Genomic DNA, 8,563 nt, shown 5'->3' on the forward strand with positions numbered 1-8,563 from the left:
ACATTCGATGCCAATTTAGCCCTTTCTAGACTTCTCTGCTGCCCGTGGCACGTAGCTGCTTTGGGTAAGGGCCTGGCTCTGCGCTTTGCAGCTGGTTAATCTGTCCAGGAATATGTTTTTAGGCATAGGGCGCAGCTATGAGCAGTTAAGAACCCCCCCAATTCCAATAATGGGCCTTTTTGGTTTTTGCCTTCCGGGTGAGGGTAATGCTGGTACTACTGCTCTGAGGAAGCGCGAGGCTCCACGTTCCAGATACACCTGGCAGTTCCCTCAGGCTGCTGTCCGGGGCACCACAGGCGGCCTGCCTTGCAAACTTTCTGCACTCATTTCAGTTGGCGAATCTGTGTAGTCGCCATGTAAGTTTGCTCTTTTGCTCATCTGGATTGCTTTGAATATTGTTTCCATTGGCATAGCCTTCATACGATACAAATATTTTACCAAATGTTATAAATGGGTTGGAGTATCTAATCTGTACAAGGTGTTGGGTTCTGCTCCCAGCTGTTGCAGGACACAGAGATAATGGTGTTGCGGGGGAGGGAAGAATATGGTAGGAGAGAGGTGTGAGCATAGCCAGAACTCCACGTACAAAGTGCTAACACCCTCCAGAGGGCTTCAGAAGACAGGTGATATTTCATAATCCTATGAATAAAGAGTACCCAGAGGACCAAGATGGTAGAGGCCTAGGGATGCGGAACTTGCCCAGCCCATGAGCAAGATCAAACATGCACGTACACAGGTAGCAATTACTCCTGTGAGGTGGCCCAGCGTTGAATGGCCAGCCTCTGACAGTACATAAGAGACCCAACAGAGAAGCCGGAGAGCCCTAGGAGCCCTCCGGGTGCTGTGGGAACTCTCCGGGCCCGCGGAGCCACTGAGCACCATTGTTCATGGTCCTATCGGCCCAGATGGGGTGGTGGGAGCTCTGTTTCAGGCTTAGGCCTACCTGCAGGGTCACTGTGGTGCATTCACAGCGTCGCTGCCCGCAGCCTTGGCCTGGGAACACCTGGAGCAAGCAGGAACATCAGGACGGCAGCATAGGCACCTTGCCACCCTGGCAAGAGCAGCTCCTCCCCGTAGGAGGTGCACCTGGTGTCCTGAGCGCATGCTCGCTCCATGCTTTTCCCACAACTACTGGGCACATAGAGCGGGCCCAGAGACTGCTTCCATACGGACCACTTTCTCTGTAACAAACCAGAGAGAGACTGCATAGAGAAGACTGGGGAGCCCCACAGCTCTCTGGGGACCTTGGGAATTGAGGGTGGGGGGGGGTGTCAGAGGGGCTCCATGAGCGTCATTGTTTGTGGTCCTTCCACCTCCATAGGATGGGAGGAGACTCTATATAGGAACGTTGGACTTCCTGCAACATTACTGCAGTGTAAATCCCAGCCACAGCAATCCAAAAAGAAAAGGAATTCAAATTGGAAATGAAGAAGTAAAACTCTCATTATTTGTAGATGACATGTTACTATATGTATAGAGAACCCTAAAGAGTCCACCAAAAAACTATTAGAACTTATAAATGATTTCAGTCAAGTTGCAGGAAACAGAATCAATATACAGAAATCTGTTGCATTTCTATACACCAATAATGAACTATCAGAAGAAATTAAGAAAACAATCCCACTCACAATTGCATCAAAAAGCATAAAATGCCTAGGAATAAACGTAATCAGAGATGAAAAACCTGTAGTGTGAAAACTATAAGACACTGAAGAAAGAAATTGAGCAAGATACAAATAAATGGAAGGATATACATTGCTCATGGATTGGAAAGATTAATATTGTAAAATTGTCTTATTACTAATACACAAAAATCAATGAAATCCCTACTAAAATAACAATGGCATTCTCAGAATTAGGACATCGATTCTAAAATTTATATGGAACCACAAAAGACCCCAAACAGCAAAACAAATCTTGAAAAGAACAAAGTGGAGGTATCACACTCCCTAATATCAAACTATACTACAAAATTACAATAATCAAAACAGTATGATACTGGCATAAAAACAGATATATAGATCAATGGGATAGAATAGAGAGCCCCAAAGTAAATCCTTTTTTATATGTCAATTAATCTATGACAAAGGAGGCAAGGAAACACAATGGGGAAAAGATAGTGTCTTCAATAAGTGGTCTTGGCAAAACTGGACAGATACATGCAAAAAAATATAATTGGGCCACTTTTTTTACTTCATATACAAAATAAACTCAAAATGGATTAACAAATTAAATGTTAGACTTGAATCTATAAAACTTCTAGAAGAAAACATAGGCAGTAAACTCTTTGACATTGCTCTTAGCAATAGATATATATTTTTAATTTGTGAACAGTCATCAGATTTATAAAAAAGCTGCAACAAATTTTAAAATTATACAAAAATATCATTTTCAAAACAATATGAAAAAATGGGTGTCTTTGACCATACTCAGCTCATAACAGAGCAAATGGGTGAGTGGAATAATAATTCACCCTTTAGCATGTTTTGTAAACTGACAACAGAGAAAGTTGATTGAAGGAAAGCAGAGGAATTTTTTCCCATAAGAATTAGAACCGAGGGGCTCCATAATCATCTGCTCAATGTTGTACCTGTGTTTAAAAATGTACATGGATGGAAACTACCGGGATCTTCCTGATTCTTCATTTAAGGTCCTGGTCATCCGTGCCACAACGTAACACTTGTGCTGAGTTACTCTCTGTACGAAGCACTCTCTGGTTCCTTTGTTTGTGCGTGGTAATAGTTCAAATTTTGGCTCCTTGGCAATCCTTAGAGCCACTCAATACTTTTGCCTCAATTTCTCAATTTCAGCCTTTACACAGGCAGTCATACAAGGGATACACTTGGTGTATAGACAGTCCATCACTGACTACACTGTCTAGTTTGGCTTTAATGGAGAAGTTGATAAAGTTGGTGTCAACCAGGATGCAATAAGGTGGGCCCAGCTATGTGTTATACTGGAAGAATAGCAGGGGATGGGGGTGTTGGGGTGGGGGGGTATTGGGGGCTTCTTTTTCCTTGAGTGCACTGGGATCTTTCTTTTTAGATTTAAATCTATCCTTTTCTTTAAACCTCTGATCTCTGAGACTAAGCATTTGCTTCATGGTCCCATAACTTCTTGTTTTCTTTAGCTTCCCCATATTCACACTGTACTCTTGTTTCTTCCAGAATCACAAACAAACCAGCAATATCTTTTAAAATATGTCTCCCCGGGGAAGGAAAACAAAAGAAAAATAAACAAATCGGACTACATCAAACTACAAAGTTTTTGCACAGCAAAGGAAACCATCAACAAAATGAAAAGACAACCTACTAAATGGAAGAAGATATTTGCTAATGATATATGCAATAAGGGGTTAATATTCAAAATTTATAAAGAACTCATACAACTCAATGCCAAAAAATCAACCCAATTAAAAAATGAGCAGAAGACCTGAATAGACATTTCTCCAAAGAGGACATACAAATGGCCAACAGATATATGAAAAGATGCTCATATCTCATGATTAGCTCAACATCACTAATCATCAGAGAAATGCAAATTAAAACCATAATGAGAAACCACCTCACACTTGTCAGAATGGCTATTATCAATAAATCAACAAACAAGTGTTAGTGAGGATGTAGGGAAAAGGAAACCCTCCTGCACTGTTGGTGGGATTGCAAATTGGTGCAGCTACTATGGAAAACAGTATGGATGTTCCTCAAAAAATTGAAAATAGAACTACTTTATGACCCAGCAATTTAAAATAATAATAATAATAATAATAATAATAATAATAATAATAAACAACCAGTCATAATGGTTTGAATGTTCCAATACCTTCATATAGACTTCCCCCCCCCTTCCTTTAGATCTTAAATTTTAGCATGCATAAGTATTACTGGGCAAATTTGTACAAAACATATACTGTTCTTCATGATTGATTTAAAAGATTTTCCAAAGGTAATTTTGGCTATAATTATTTTAATTATTGTGAATCTCAAAATGTACTCCAAAGTCTCCACTAACAATACTGGTGGATGTGGTTGCTCACATTATAATACTATATATGTGTCACCCATTTTTATTGCGACCTGTGTATATGGAAACCTACCTAAAATAAAAAATATCTTAGACCTGCTATTTAGCACCACCATATAAATGGAAATAGTGTAATACTTGACCTAATCATAAATTTTTAAATAAGTCAATTTTAGGATATTTTTGGGAGGTTCAGACTTTGAAAATTATGACATAAAATGCAAAGAAATGCAATCAGACAAGTTTCTACCAGGAAAAGAGTTCATTTTTCACTCTGCAGCTCAAATCAGCTCTACATGACATTTATGTATCCTTAAGCTTCAAATCAGTGCTGCACAGTGGGGGCGAGGTGGGAGGCTATCAGAATCACCCAGGAAACCTTTTCAAACAACACCAGCCCCCCCTCCCCCAGGAGTCCCTCCTCCCCCTGAGATTCTGCCTAAGATGTGTCTCTGAACTTGAGCAACACCATCTGTTCACTTACAAATAGGCATGTTTATCTCCAAAAGGGCAGGTTTCTGCACATGAGTCTCTTACATGTATGGGAAGGGGGTAGAGAGAGCTGAAACATACATCAATGACATAATTTTTCAATTGAATGCTGACGTGTTAAAAATTGGATATATCTATATTTTCTGAGTGATATATTCAGATAGTTAGCCCCTTGTACTAATGAGATAAATATTGCTACTTTAAATATTCACATAGGTCAGTAAGCTTTATTCTGGGAGTTTTCTGTAAATTCAGGCTTCATTTTGTGAGATTTTCATAAATGCAGGCATTTGTGGAATTAAACAAGAGAGTGACAGATTCAGCTCAAATCAACTACTACTATTAAAAAGCATGGTGGGTGAATAACTTCAACTTTCTATCACAAGGACCATTAAAAGCAATGTTTACTATACACACATTTCCCACCGCTTAAATTCTTATGATGACTGTGTCACAGTCCCTGAAGTATATTTTTCCCCCTTTAAAAAAACACTGTGGGGATTTGTAGATATTGTTCTATTCTCCACAAAACTGACCTTCAAGGTTTCCTTTGCTACAACTGTTATCTTGACTTTTTGAACATAAGATACAAACATAAATACACATACTGCTCACATCTTTATGTTGTAATCACATAATTGATTCATTTTATTCTAGCGTGCTTTTGCCAAATTTTTGAAATGTAGAATATGTTGAGTTTTGTAAACTAAATATTCATAAATTACATTTTTTTATTTTTGTAAGTAAAAGTACTAGTGTGAATACACATTAATGTATTTATGGAATTAAGATATTCATAATGTTACAAATATATTTGACATAACAAGTGATTTTACCTGTGATGTGACTGGAAGATGTCTGAAACCTCTTTGACAGATAGATGTTTATTTCCTGAAATACAACAATAATTTTTAAGATAGCTAACATTTATTAATGTTTACTCCATCCCATGTATGGTTAGTAGTGCTTTATGTCAATTAATTTGTTTCACTCTTACAACAGTGCTATAATGTTAAATACTATTAATACCTCAATTTATATATGAGTGCTGATGAAAAACTTATGATATTTCTCAGGTCACAACATTAGTGAGCGCAGAGCAGGAATTAGAATCTAGACACTTGCACTATAGTATGTGCTCCGAAACACTTGACAACTGTTGAAGTCCACCGGTGCTTTGTGGCTCATCCGCCGAGTCCTGCTATCCTTGTACAGCACAATGATTCCTACCCACGTCCATGGCCTCTCAGAGTGGACACAGTACAAGTTACAGTTGTTTTAAAAGCAGTACTACCCTGTGTGTCTTTTCTCATTAAAGACATTCTGTGTGGCTCTCCAGCACAAAATTGCCTTCAGAATGCAGCATAGTTTCCCTTTTTAAGTTATTTTCCACTGAGGCACATCATGTTAATGTAAGGTGAGATTTTTCTGTCTCCTTTTCTTATCCCATAGGGTTTCTATACTTGCCTCCCTCATAAGTAGACCCTATAGAGAGCAATAGAAACAAGATCTGACTTCCTTTCTCTTCTATTCTCTTTCTGCTTTTTGCCACCATATCTAGAGATAGACATGGTGAGATTTGGACTTCTGGGTTTTTCACTTCCCCTTATTATATGCTCTCAATCATGAAGTTTAATGGCCTCAATCTTAATTACAAGTGGCATCTTCTCTACACTATACCAGCTAATTTTTAAACTAATTGTTTGGCTACATAGAAATTTCATCTTGGAGTTTAGAAGCTAAATATGAATTCTTTCCTTTCTACATTTTTGCAATAATCATAGGCAAAGGTGCCCATTTCCTGCACCTTTCCCTTCTTCCTCAGTAGATTAGTGTCTTTCAATGACTAAGAGAACTATTCTGTTCATGGAAAGGCAAAAGAGAAGAGCCCATTAACACATTTTAAAAATGTTATTAATTTACTATATGTCAATCAACAGGTTAGCGGCTGTTAAAAAGCCCAAGCCATCTGAGACCCAAACTTCAATAATACACAACATATAAATTAGTAGAAGGAAACTATACATTTATAGAGATATCAATACAAAGTGATATAAAAGCATGTGGACATCAGAGAAGGAATGAGAACTTCCAGTTCTAGGGCTCAGGGAAAGCTTTATACCTGGGTTAGCATCTGAATTGGATTTTGAAGAATGGTTGATCTACTTGTGAGGAAGGAGATTTCAGAGTAAGGGTCACAAGCTGATGTAAAAAGACTCGAAGGCATCAATTTCCCAGGTAAATGGGCTGTGACCAGACTAAACACTTAATTACTAGGACAATGGAAGTTGGCCATGCCAAGGGCATGGAAGCAGAGGTAAGGTTCCAACACCAGTCTCCAGATGCCATTACCACACCTGAAATAACTTATTTGAAATATTCTTTGGAGATTTTTAGCCTTGTCAGGTACTCAAATAGATTCTCTACAAGTTATTTGGGCCTGTCTCCTACAATCACAAATTTGCTCAGTAGACAACTCCTACCTCTAACCAGCACAATTTGTAGCCTTTGGCTAAAGAGAACAGTAAGATGAAAAGTAAACCATTGAATGTAAATGGTCTCATTGTATTTTTTTAAATCTGTATATCAGCAGACACACACAAAAAAGTGGTCTTTGACCTCACCAGTGTCAGAAATGTGAAGTGAAATTTACCTTTGAGAATAATCATCAAAATATTTCCTTAGTCCTAACAAGAAATAAAATAGCAAATGACAACAACAACAACAAAAATCACTGGTTAAATTAAAATGCACATAAATCTATTTATTCATTCATTCATTCATTCATTCATTCATTCATTATGAAACAACTCTTAGGGTCTTCTAACAGTTAGGCATGGGGTAGGTAATGCTAATGAATCAAATGTTGTTATGGTAAATTAAATCCTTCTTGAGAAGCTCAAAGTCTAGAGAAATAACATATGTAAACAAGTAAGCCAAAAATTTCAAGAACTTTATTCTTATAAGTACCTGAATTGTAATAGTCTCCTAAATCTTATGCTAAGTTGCCCATTGAATCCTACTCTACAATACCAGGCTGTTTTTGGCCAGTGGGGCCATCTGGTGGACCATGTGGGTGATAATCGAAACCATTGTTGCTTCCTCAGTGTTTATTAACTTCATTTCGTTTTAACTTTTGTTTCACATGGTTCTGTTTAAAATAATTCTGGAAAATTCTCACTTGAATTGTTTTATTCCTTTCTTTCTTTGTATTTTTAATTTGTTTTGTTCAACTTTGTCAGAAAAAAAAATAATTCCGTTTGTACCTTCTTTCCTCCTTTCAATTCAATATACTAACCAAAAAACAACTATGGTCAGAATAAAGTTAGTTAGCACGACTACAACATCTCAGTTAAAGAAAATAAAATCCACTTATTTCTAATTGAAATTAGACATGAAATAGAAGGAATGGCTTCCTTGTTGAGCATTATTGGAAAAATCATGAAATAAACCTCGATGTAAAATGCAATATTTTACATCCTCTTCTATTTTGATTGATTGAATTATATATTCTATAACATCATTATTTTCTTTATAATCATACACGATTAACAGGATTTTGTGGGCTGAATTCTAGACCATAATTTATAGCCTGTTTCTGTAAAACAAATCACAACACATTGCTAGCAGTGAACTTATAAATAAATTCAGGAAAAATTTAAAGTAAAAGATATTTAATATATAATAATGTATTTTGGTTATAGATTATAAATGTTTCTTATAAATTACTTGTTTACTTCTTAAAATGTTTATTGACTACCTTCTCTGTGCCAGGCACAGTGTTAGGGACTACGAAAAAAATAAATCTGGTTTTGTGACCAAAATGTTGATGAATCATTATAATATCTGTTGAACAAACCATTTCAAGTCCCAATTAATACATGTAGTTCCAAGAAATTAATGTGTCTCTCTTACCTTTTAAATCATATTTCTAATTCTTTAATGCCTTTAATTAAGTTGAGGGTAGCTTACTGTTGCAAGTTACTTTTCAGGATTGCATAGTTTATTCTTAATTGTATCGTGAACATTTAATGATACAAAGTTTCCA

General features: G+C 36.9%; 1 pseudogene; it reads right to left on the bottom strand.

The window, feature by feature from the left end:
- Window positions 1-2,332: 2,332 nt before the first annotated feature.
- On the bottom strand, window positions 2,333-3,489 carry LOC109452262 (rRNA-processing protein FCF1 homolog; annotated as a pseudogene).
- Between the last annotated feature and the right edge of the window lie 5,074 nt (window positions 3,490-8,563).

The sequence above is a fragment of the Rhinolophus sinicus genome, linkage group LG02 (genome assembly GCF_036562045.2).
Source record: "Rhinolophus sinicus isolate RSC01 linkage group LG02, ASM3656204v1, whole genome shotgun sequence".
NCBI classification, from domain to species: Eukaryota; Metazoa; Chordata; class Mammalia; order Chiroptera; family Rhinolophidae; genus Rhinolophus; species Rhinolophus sinicus.